General features: G+C 44.7%; 1 long non-coding RNA gene across 1 annotated transcript in view; it reads left to right on the top strand.

Annotated features, from left to right (window-relative positions):
• LOC110330227 overlaps positions 1-9,311 on the top strand; it is a 21,073-nt gene extending 11,762 nt beyond the window's left edge. The window contains exon 3 of the long non-coding RNA XR_002380946.1: positions 9,078-9,311. This is a non-coding gene — a long non-coding RNA (uncharacterized LOC110330227). The remainder of the gene's footprint in view (positions 1-9,077) is intronic.
• Positions 9,312-11,967: the final 2,656 nt, after the last annotated feature.

Below are 11,967 nucleotides of genomic sequence, written 5' to 3'. Positions count from 1 at the left end.
CTCTCTCTCTCTCTCTCTCTCTCTCTCTCACACACACACACACACACACACACACACCAATTGGCATTGTACAGTTTCAAAGCAGGCTGGAGTCTGGAGGCACGAGGCATGTAGAATATTCTGGTAAATAACTCGATATCAATGCCTTTGCTCAAAACTGGAGCTGCTGGCACCTCACTGCAGGAATGGTGAGAGGAAGTAGACTCTCCCACTTTGAGGCTGTGTCCTGAATAGACTAACATGTAGCATCCTGCACCCTGTCCCTCACCAGCCTCTGCAGAGCAACAGGTGAGTGTCTAGCATCTCCGTGCAGATCTCTGGTTCCTCCACCCACTAGTCCTCTGTGAACACCCGCCTCTCTCCATCTATAGCCACTTTGCTGCTATAGATGGAGATCGTGGGCTGGAAATAATAGTTGGTGGTAGCCCTGGCTGAATAAGACCACATAACATTGATCAGCACCAGAGAAAATGATGAAATCAACAGCGTCAACAGGGAGGCAGCAAATATGTGTGAGCCCCCTGCCCTGAGTGGCATCCTGCGTCAAAGCCAGGTTTTTATGAAAATATTATAAAATAAATAAAAGGCTAGAGATACTTTCTCACACCTGTAACCACAGCACTTGGCAGGGTCCTACAAGAGGATCATGGACTCAAGGGCAGTTTAGGTAACACAGGAAGACCCTGTCTCAAAAGAAGAACAAAACAATACTGGGTTAGAGCTTCATGGCAGAGGGCATGCTTAGCATGTATGAGGAGCCCCTACTTTCCCCTTAACAAAGAAGACAGTGTATAATAGTGAACAGTGTATAATAGTGAACAGTATATAATAGCGAACAGTGTATAATAGTGGACAGTGTATAATAGTGAACAGTATAGAGCAAATACTAGTATCAAATAGTATGTGCTTTCCATGATTTTTGTTTGTTTGTTTAATTTTGAAACAAGGTTTCACCATGTAGCCTTGGCTAACTTGAACTTCACTTGGCAAGCCAGGCTACCTTATAATTCACCATCTGCCTGCTTCTGCCTCCTGCCCGCTGCAATTAAAGACATGAGCCATTATACCTGGCCCTAAGGTCATTAAAAAAAACAATTAAGGGCTAGAGAGATGGATCAGTGGTTAAGAGCACTGACTGATCTTCCAAAAGTCCTGAGTTCAATTCCCAGCAACCATGTGGCTCTCAACCATCTGCAATGGGATCTGATGCCCTCTTCTGGTGTGTCTGAAGAGAGCAATCATGAAGACATAAAAAATAAAAAAAGAAACATTATGATCCAGGCAGTGGTGGTGCATGCCTTTAATCCCAGCACTTGCGAGGCAGAGGCAGGCGATTTCTAAATTCGAGGACAGCCTGGTCTACAGAGTGAGTTCCAAGACAGCTAGAGCTATACAGAGCAACCCTATCTTGAAAGAACCAAAAAGGGCTGGAAAGATGGTTCGGCAGTTAAGAGCACTGACTGCTCTTCTGGAGGTCCTGAGTTCAAATCCCAGCAACCACATGGTGGCTCACAACCATCAGTAGTGAGATCTGATTGAAAAAAAATGATTTATTTATTTATTTTATGTATGTGAGTCCACTGTAGCTGTACAAATGGTTGTGAGCCTTCATGTGGTTGTTGGGAATTGGATTTTTAGGACCTCTTCTCACTCAGGTCAACCCTGCTTGGTCAACTCTGCTCACTCAGTCCCTGCTTGCTCCAGCCCAAAGATTTATTTATTATTATACGTAAGTACACTGTAGCTGACTTCAGATGCACCAGAAGAGGGCGTCAGATCTCATTACAGGTGGTTGTGAGCCACCATGTGGTTGCTGGGATTTGAACTCAGGACCTTCGGAAGAGCAGTCAGTGCTCTTACCCTCTGAGCCATCTCACCAGCCCCTAAATAAATCTTAAAGGATAGAAAAAAGAAAACAAACAAACAAAAACCGGATTAAACTATTTCATTGTTATTAACTAAATAGTTACCATATTAACAAGCTAACAAAACTTGCAGAGGCCCACATCAGGGCAATATTGCTGCAGACTCAAAGTTGCACCTGCATATAATGGCTCTCTCCTCTGTTTGCCTCACTCACACATCTCTTCTGGTCCAGAAGACAGGATAGGAGTTGGCTGGGGCACAACCCATCCCCTCCCTGAAACCAGCCTGGCCTTTTCAACTCCAGCTCTTTCTGGGGTCAATGCCCCAACCGGCTGGAAGAGGATAGAGTTTCTTTCCCACACCCTAAACTAGAAAACAGAAGAAGGAGCCCCTCCTTGGCCTACTCATCAGACAGGCAGGAGATAAATGCTTGTGAGGAACTGAGGAACGGGTGCCTGGCCCTTTAATGACAGGGGCACTAGCATGGTGAAACTCATTACTTATCTGGCCCTTGGAGACCATTTTCTCCTTCACCATCAACAACCTCCTCCGGGAAGTGGAAGAGGACCCTTGGGCTCCTGAACATAGAGGGAAGGGGTTGGCTACCTGGACACACCAGCTTGAGAACTTTAAAATGGCTCACCCTTGAACCCTTCCGGGAAGCCTCAGTATCGAGAATTCCATCTCGGAAAGCCTTAGTCGATGGTTGTACTTGTCTCTGGAGAAAAGTACACAGGCATCTTACTCCAACCTGTACCTGGGCCAGTTAGGAAAATGGAGTGGATTGGGAGCAGAGAGTGTCCTTCAAGGGCCACAGACCCCCACCCCCTAAGTCTGCCTTACAGCAGCAGCCCATGAACCTTGCAACCCGAGTCTCCCATCACAGTGGGCTGGGATGCAGCTCACTGAGAGACCTCTAGCCCAGCACCTGCAGCAATATTACCCTCCCTCCCAAGGGAAACCAGAAAGAACTTCCCTTCTTTAAAGGGCTCCAACACTTGTGCCAGCCAGTATCAGCCAGTGCCAGCCAAAACCAGAATTCCCAGTCTCTCAGGTTTACCGGCCCCCACATTCTGTTACTGTTTCCTTTTTACCCACGAGGCTAAACCCACCTCTAGGAGAGCTGCCTACATTACCCTAGGGGACGCCTGGATCTCATCATACTCCTGTTTTAGGCAGTAAAGCTTGCTTGCTTGCTTTCTTTCTTTCTTTCTTTCTTTCTTTCTTTCTTTCTTTCTTTCTTTCTTTTTTTAAGACAGGGTCTCATAATGAGGAACGGTTTTTCAAGCATTGTCTCTTTCGCAACTCAGGGTGTGGATTTGTTTATTTTCCTAAGTCTTACAAACAAGGAAATTGGCTCTCACAGAGCTTAAGCAATTGGCCATAAATCATAAAGTGACTAGAAAAAAGAGATTGTATCTCAACCCAAGACTGTGTCCCCCAAAGTCTTTTGTGCTGCCTGACCAGATGCAATCTTTGGGAGACAAATGGAGGGTCAAGGATGACAGAGAAGTGCCAGCTCAGCCCCAGGACATCAGCCACCCTTAACATCACCCACTTTCTCCTTGATGCACAAACAGGGGTGGCACAGACCAGAAACTAAGGCTCCTAATAGATTTGCATTTCAGAAACACAAGGTGGGCTTGGAGAGATGGCTCAGTGATTAAGAACACCGACTGCTCTTCCAGAGGTCCTGAGTTCAATTCCCAGTAACCACATGGTGGCTCACAACCATCTGTAATGAGATCTGATGCCCTCTTCTGCTGTGTCTGAAAAGATTGACATTGTATTCACATATATAAAATAAATAAATAAATCTTTTTTTAAAAAAAAGAAACATTTTGTTATGGTTTTTGGTTTTTCAAAACAGTGTTTCTCTATGTAGTTCTGACTGTCCTGGAGCTCTCTCTGCCACCCTAGGCCAGTCTCTGCCTCCCCAGTGCCACCACTACCAGGCTTCAAGGAATAGTGTGGTGTGTGTGTATGTGTGTAACTGATGGGTAAGTAGAGATCACTTACTAATTAGGGCTGTACAGACAGCTAGTTAAAAGTACCACTAGCTGATCTTGAAAAGAGCTAGGGTGCAGTTTGAGGTACCCACATGGTAGCTTACAAGCATATGTAGCTCCAGTGAGAGGGGATGCACTGACCTCTTCTGGCCTCCACAGGCACTGCACGCTTGTGGTGCATATATATGACACAAAACACTCATACACATGCACATAAAAATAAACATTTTTTTTTCTAGAAAAGACAGCTTGCTAAAAGCCCATGACCTCATCAGAACTTTTATCTCTCAAGGAGCAAGCCAAGTAAGCATAAGGCCCTGTGACTGCTACATCCTGTCTAAAAGTTTGCTCCACCACTAAGCAGCAACTTCCGGCCAATTTCAAACAGTACTGAAAGCCAAGAACACTTGAACTCCTGCTTCCCCTCCATCTCCCAATAACACTTTTAGGTGGGCATGATTTTATCTCCCTCTACCTAGGAGGCCAAGAGCCTTTGTCCACACAAAGTGGCAGAGCTAAAATCCAAACAGATACTCAATAGAGCCAGACCCTGTCTCAGAAACAAAACCAAAGACAGCAAATCTGCCTCCTAAGAAGCCGCAGGAGCAGGAGCGGCAGGAAGACCCACTGGCTGCGGGGCGGGGCTTAACTCCACCTGCTTTTGCATCTTCTCTTTGCTTCCGTTTACCACCCGCTGTCAGTCACATTTGATAACACTTTTCTGTTCACACGCCTGCCCCGAATGGAATTCTTTTTCACGAAGAGTATGCAACGCATTCATCCTCTTATCAGTGAGGCATTCCTTGTTTGTGGTGGGGTTGGTCCATACCGAGTGTGCTCAGTCTCAAAGGCAGGTGCGTCTGCTCTGCCAGGTAGCGTCATGGACGCGGCTCCAGGTGCTTGTTCTAGTTAGCCCTCCGTGCAGCGGTCTCAGACTGAGTCCCTGTGGAAAGTTAGTTTTAGCAGAATCATTACTTTCTGCCATGCGAGGAGAAGAAAATCACCTCCCCCTTTCAACTTTGTTTCTAGGGACAAGTGAAGCTGGGAGCGCTTCCGCAAGATTCCATTCTGAAGTTCCTTTCTGAGTTATCCTTCTCTTCCGGTACTTGGCCCTCGGGGTTTTACATTTTTCGTTTGTCTTTGTTTAACATCTATCAACTGTATTTATGTCATATTCCAACATGGACATATATCATGTGCAATGATCAAATCCAGCTCCCCGACTCCTTCCCAGCCTCTAATCGCCACCATACTATTTGGGTTGAGAACCCGGGGCACTTCTCTTCCTGCGTCTGGTTTATTTCACGTACCATGTATCCTTCAGTTCTAGACTTTTTTTTTTTTTTTTCCACGTGACAGTACTTTTTTCTTCATGCCTGACTAAAACTTCATGTTTCACATTTTCTTTGCCCACTCATCTCTTATGCCTGTGACTTTGTGTTGCGTGTGCACAAACACGCGTGGAGGCCAGGGGTCACCATCCTCTCTCCCTCCACCGTATTTTTTGAGACAGGGTGACCCAAGAGGCTGGAGATCACTGATTGGCTAACCCAGCTGGTCAGTACGTCTCCAGGATTCTCCCAGCTCTGCCTCCCCCACACTAGGATTACAGGCATGTGCCACCACACCTGGCTTTTTATAGGATGTTGGAGGGCTGAACTCGGGTCCTGAACTCAAACACTACCCACTGAGCCATCTCCATAGTGTCTCTTTTATCTATCTATCTATCTATCTATCTATCTATCTATCTATCTATCTTTCGATTTGTTTGTTTAGAGAGAGAATCACACTATGTAGCCCTGGCTGTCCCTGGACTCCTTATGTAGACCAGGCTGGCCTCTTACTCACAGAGATCCTTCTGCCTCTGAGTGCTGGGATTAAAGACCATGCCTGGTCCGTTTGTCTCTTGATGAGCATCTTTGTCTATTCCATACCTATTTTCTTTTTTCGAGACAGGGTTTCTCTGTGTAGCCCTGGCTGTCCTGGAACTCACTTTGTGGACCAGGCTGGCCTCGAACTCAGCCACTATGTAGTTGCTGGGAATTGAACTCAGGACCTCTGGGAGAGCAATCATGCTCTTAGTCGTTGAGCCATCTCTCCAGCCCCCTTTATCCCCATTCTCATCAGCATTTTTCCCTAACAGCTATTCTGTATTGTGCCAGATACCCCATTATAGCTTTCATTTGTACTTTTCTGACACTAGCCACCTGTATCTTTTTATCCATTTGCATTATTGAAGAAACGGGCATACTGGCAATTTTTAAGAATGGGATGGGGTTGCTGGAGATTAAACCGACAGCCTTATGCTTGCTAAATAAGCACCTCATACTCAGCAGTTAACTAAAATTAATTAATCACAGAGTCTCAATATGTAACCCAGGCTGCCGTCACACTTACAACCCTGCCTCGGCCTCCCGAGTGCTGGGGTGGCATGCATCTGTATTCCCTTGCCTGACTTCCATAAATGATTTATTTAAGCTCTGGAATGACTGGAATTTTGTCTTCACACTTCCCTTTCTAAATTAAGGCTGTTTGGTCAGTCATTAGCCTGCTTAGAGGTGGAATTAGTGATGGATTGTGAACACACCTGTTGGCTGTTTCCCGTGGGGGGTCATTGTGTTTTATGTGCAAAAGAATGGAAACTTACCGTTGGAAACAGCAACCTTCTGGTCAGGACAGCCAGTCTCTTACCTGGAGAGCCCTGTCCAATTACCACCTCAGGCGGTTAGGCAGTACCAGAGCCTAATCTGGAGAGATTGAATAGCTCTGCAAAGGTAGTGAGAATGCGGACGGAGCCCCTCCCACTTCCGGGATTCCCAGGAGGGGCGGGGCAGGGGCGGGGCCAGGAAGGAGGCTGGATACCAGATTGCTGGTCTATCCGTGCAGCTCTGTATGTACTGCCACCACATTGTAGGAGGGCACTCATGTACTTGGGGTTACTACTTTCCTTGCATAGGATGATGTAAGGGAAAGAGAGTTTTGTTTGCTGGACTGCGATTAGAACCCAGTGCTTCCGGTTGACTTATAGGCCCAATAAAAGCAACTGTTTGGGGAGTGTTTGTTTTTGAGACACTTCTTGATTTTTTGGACCAGCCTGGAATTTGTCATGTAGCAAAGGATGACCTTGAACTTCTGACCTTCTTCCTTACCTCTCCCAAGTATCACTAAGCTTGACTTAAGCAGTGTTTGTTTGGGATCCAACTCTGGGCCTCTCACATGCTAAGCTACTCACCCAAACCCAAAAAATAAGGAGGGAAGACCCACTCCAACTGTGAGCATTTCATGGACTGGGACCCTGGACTGAATGAAAAAGAGAAAGTGAAGAGCCAGCAGGATGGCTCAGTAGGTTAAGGGGTTTAGTGTGCAAACCTGACACCTGAGAACCATTGCTGAACTCTGCATTAAACAAGCCGGAACTGGTAGTGTGCAGCTCTGTAAAACCAGCACTCCTCAGGCAAGATGGAAGGCAGAGACAGAATGATCGCCAGAAAGCTCAAGGACCAACTAGCCAAGAATACACACCGAGAAACAGTGAGAGGACCTGCCTCAACTAGGCTCCAAGAGACAACTGATTCCACAAAGGGGCCCTCTGACAACCCCCCCCCCCCACATACATACATGCACGAACACGTGTACTGGGTGGGGGGGGAGAGGGAGAGAGAGAGAGAGAGAGAGAGAGAGACTCATTTATCTCTGCTTCCTGCTGGAGGGTATAAAACCACCAGCGGCCTCAGGCTCCTGCCCCCCACACCTTTTCCCACCAGGATGGATTGAATACTCAAACCATTCTATGTATTGTACTACCAAATTCCATACTGGATGGTCTAGGCCTACGAGTGACTTCTCCTGTTTGCAAGCTGGTTAAATAAAATCAGCTACAGCCAGTTACTGGAGGGATGGGTTTTGAGTGCCCTGGTTAGAGGAGGAGAGACCAGGAGGGAAAGACAGAGAAGGAAGAAGGTGAGGAGGAAAGAGAAGCCGCCATGGGTTAGGTGAGTCATGAAACCGTGGCCCTGAGGGCTGGCGCAAGAGAGCAAAAGCAGCCAAGATGGAACCTAGTAATAGCTCAGGGTTATCAATAGAAAAGTAGATTGTAATAGCATAGAGGGTAAGTATCTTCTCAGCTCTTGTGCTGTTTAAGGTTAATAATAATAATAATAATAATAATAATAATAATAATAATAATACTGTGTCTTTTATCCAGGAACTGAATGATCACGGCAGGGTAGAAACCCCAGGTTGGGATAGCCAGGAGAGGAACCATGAGCAGGCGGCCAGGAGAAATAGCAAGTATTTGGGGCACACCACTGGGGAGGCAGCTGGGGAGGCGGCCAGGCCGGCAGTTAGAAGAATCCATTAGGGGTGACTCCCGAGTAACTGTCAAAGCTAAATAAAATAACCGTAGTCTGAGTCTCATTTATTTGCAAGCTAGCCGGGGATACGCTTAAATTGGTTGTACCACCTAAACCCACGCTTCCTTAAATTGCTTTAAAAAAAATTTACATTGATGTCTTTATTTACTGTGGACATGTGAGAGTATGCATGCGTCCGTACTGATACGACTCTCAGGAGCCCACTCCCTCTTTCCAGTGTTTGTGTCCGGGGAATCCGCATTGAGCTCCGGTCTTTGGTCGTGGAGGCGGGTGCCCTTACCCACTGGCAGTCCCTGGCTCTCCTTAAACTGGTTTGGTTGGGCATTTTTGTCACAGTAACAAGAAAAGTAGCTGCCACACAAAACGGGCTGAAAGAGATCTTCCAGTGGTCTCATCAGGGCACGCAGCCGTGGAGGGGAAATGTATGAAAGCTAAGCAGAAGAGATGAGAGAACGGCATCAAAGGCGGAGGGGAGGATTCAAAATAAATCCAACTGGGCTTCTAGGCATAAAATAACAGTCGTTTAAATTAAAAATTCAACGAGCACATTACACAACACACAAATCAGAAGGCAGAATAAATAAACTAACAAGCAGCTTTAAGGAGAGCATTCTGAATGCAGCTCACAGGGGCGGGAATTGTGGAATCTATAGTCAGTCTTTAATGGGAGTCCCACAGCGGGGACAGAGACAGCAGCAGAGCCTTCTAGCCAAGCCATTATGCACAGAGAGTAGAAAAATATATTTTAGATATAAAAGTCTTTGAATTTTTATTGCTAACATCACCTTACTAAACAAAATTACCAAATGTGATTTTTTTTTCCTTTTAGCAAGAAAAACAAAACCAGAAGGAAGGGGTGAGAGAAAAAAAAAAAAAAGCAAATGGGGAACTGAAAAATTATTGAAGGGCTGGTGAGGTGACTCAGTGGAAAAAGGAGCTTGCTGCCAAGTCTGAAGACCAGAGTTCAATTCCCAGGACCCACCTAGTAGAAGTTGTCTTTGGACTGCTCCATGAATATTCAAACACAAACATGTATATGTATACAAAATAAATAAATGTAATTAAAAAATAAATGGGGCTGGTGAGATGGCTCAGCAGTTGAGAGCACTGGCTGCTCTTCCGAAGGTCCTGAGTTCAAATCCCAGCAACCACATGGTGGCTCACAACCATCTGTAACAAAAATCTGATGCCCTCTCCTGGAGGGTCTGAAGACAGTTACAGTGTACACACATATAATAAAATAAATAAATAAATAAATAAATAAATCTTAAAAAAAATAAATGGCTGAAAAAGTAAACAGTATTGACTTGGAAATTATAACAATAACAGTGGAAACCAGCTCTTATTTTAAAGATATATATATATATATATATATATATATATATATATATATATATATATATATCACCCAACAACAAAGACAGGATGTGTTAGGAGCACAAACATTCAACTTGTACAGTGGAGGGAAATATAGGGATAATGTTTGCATCTAAGCCTTTATTCATGTGTGCCAATAATTAACCAGCAAGCAAATAGACATTACATATTTAACTTCTAAGCCAAGACAGGAGGAGAGATAGTCAGAGAAGCCATCATAAACCATAGTAAATAAAGAAAAGCATCCAGAAGCCAAAAGGAATAACAATCCCAGGCGTATCAGCAAAAACAATACAAACAACCATACAGAACTCTCTTGGTCATTCCCTCAGAGAAAGCATGTGCCTGACATTGATCGCAATATTTTGAATATTGCAATCAATATTCTGAGAATATTCTCAATATTCTGAGTTTACCTAGATAAACACATTTTGGTTTATTTATAATTTTGTGTTCTCTAATGGGGTATATAAGTAAAATTCAATTCATAAAATTAATTTTTCTTTCTTTGTTTTTGGACAAGAATTATGTGTAACTCAGGCTGCCCTTGAACTCACTGTATAATCCAGGTTGGCTGTAATCTCCTGGTTTTTCTGCCTCTGCCTCCCAAGTGATGGAATTACAAGAGCATGCCACACACCCAGCCATGAAATTGATTTTTATATATTAACATGAATAGGTCACAAAACTATAAGTGGAAAATTGAAATTGCAGAATGTTCTATACAGTACAGTAACCTTTACTTAAATTGTTTAAACAAACAATGTTTCATATCATCTATAAATAAAGTCTGGAATGAGTGGGGCCAGGTGTGCTGGTGTGAGCCTGAGATCCCAGCCCTTAGGCAGTGGAGGCAGGAGAATCAGGAGGTGAGGTCATTCTGGCCTGTGTGTGAGATTGACTACCATCCTGGGCCACTGGAGACCACAACCGTGGTTAAAGCAGGAGCCAGGAGGCTGCACATGGAAAGGGAAGGTCCCATTGTAGTTTCCCTGGGCATGGAGGATTGAGGTGTGTTGCTTAATCTTGCAGAGTGTGCTGTGCTGGCTGGCTTTGTGTGTCAATCTGACACAAGCTGGAGTTATCACAGAGAAAGGAGCCTCCCTTGAGGAAGTGCCTCCATGAGATCCAGCTGTAAGGCAAATGCCTTAATTAATGATCAAGAGTGGGAGGGCCCATTGCGGGTGGTGCCATCCCTGGGTTGGTAGTCCTGGGTTCTATAAGAAAGCAAGCTGAGCAAGCCAGGGGAAGCAAGCCAGTAAGAAACATCCCTCCATGGCCTCTGTGTCAGCTCCTGTTTCCAAGTTCCTGCCCTGTGTGAGTTCCTGTCCTGACTTCCTTTAATGATGAACTTACAAGCTGAGTAAACCCTTTCCTCCCCAACTTGCTTCTTGGTCGTGATGTTTTGAATGGGAATAGGAACCCTGACTAAGACACAGACGAAGTCCTGTTCCTCTTCCATCACTGGCTCCCTAGCCCTCAGCTGTATCTTTGGTGTTTGATTCCCTTTTCCTTCCTTTTCTCCTTCGTTCCAGTTTTGAATTTCTCTATAGCTTTCTTTTTTATTTCTTTGAGTGTAGGTATGTCTGTACTATGTGCATGCCTGGTGCCTCCAAAGGACAGAAGAGGGCACCAAATCCTCTGGAACTGAACTTACATGGTTGTGAGTCAACATTCAGGGGCTGGGAATAGAACCCAGGTCCCTGAAAAAGCAGCCAGTGTGCTCTTAACCACTTAGGCATATCTTCAGCTCTAGTGTTTTAATAAAAAATGCACACACACACACACACACACACACACACACACACACACACGTATGCACAGGAGGCAGAGATAGGAAGATCATTGCAAGTTTGAGACATTCTGGTTTGTATAACAATTTATCCAGGGCTACATACTAAGACCCTGTCTCAATAAATAAATAAATAGATAAATGAATGAATATCTGTAGCATACAGAACAAAAAAATTAACAACATGCTCTCTCAGATTGGTGGTTTATTATACTTCCTGAATGTTTCCTGAATGTTCAAATATTTCATAAATCTTTTGATTAAAAAGAAATTTTGACTAAGAATACCACTCAGGTAGAATGCCTAATAATTAAATTAATTGTGTTGGCATTAAAATTAAATTTAAAGTGCAGTTCCTGGTAGTTCTAGACACCTGTCATGTGCTCAGGAGTTTTGTGTGTGTGTGTGTGTGTGTGTGTGTGTGTGTGTGTGTGTGTGTGTGTGTGTGTGTGTGTGTGTGTGTGTGAAGAGGTTGCATACCAGACTGTGAGATGTCTTCCACCACTAAGTAAAGCTCTCCGACAGCCACAGAGCCTCAGAAGGGACTGAT

This window comes from Mus pahari, chromosome 13 (genome assembly GCF_900095145.1).
Source record: "Mus pahari chromosome 13, PAHARI_EIJ_v1.1, whole genome shotgun sequence".
NCBI classification, from domain to species: domain Eukaryota; kingdom Metazoa; phylum Chordata; class Mammalia; order Rodentia; family Muridae; genus Mus; species Mus pahari.
Note: the sequence above shows the minus strand (reverse complement) of the source record. Positions and strands in the feature narration are given on the sequence as shown.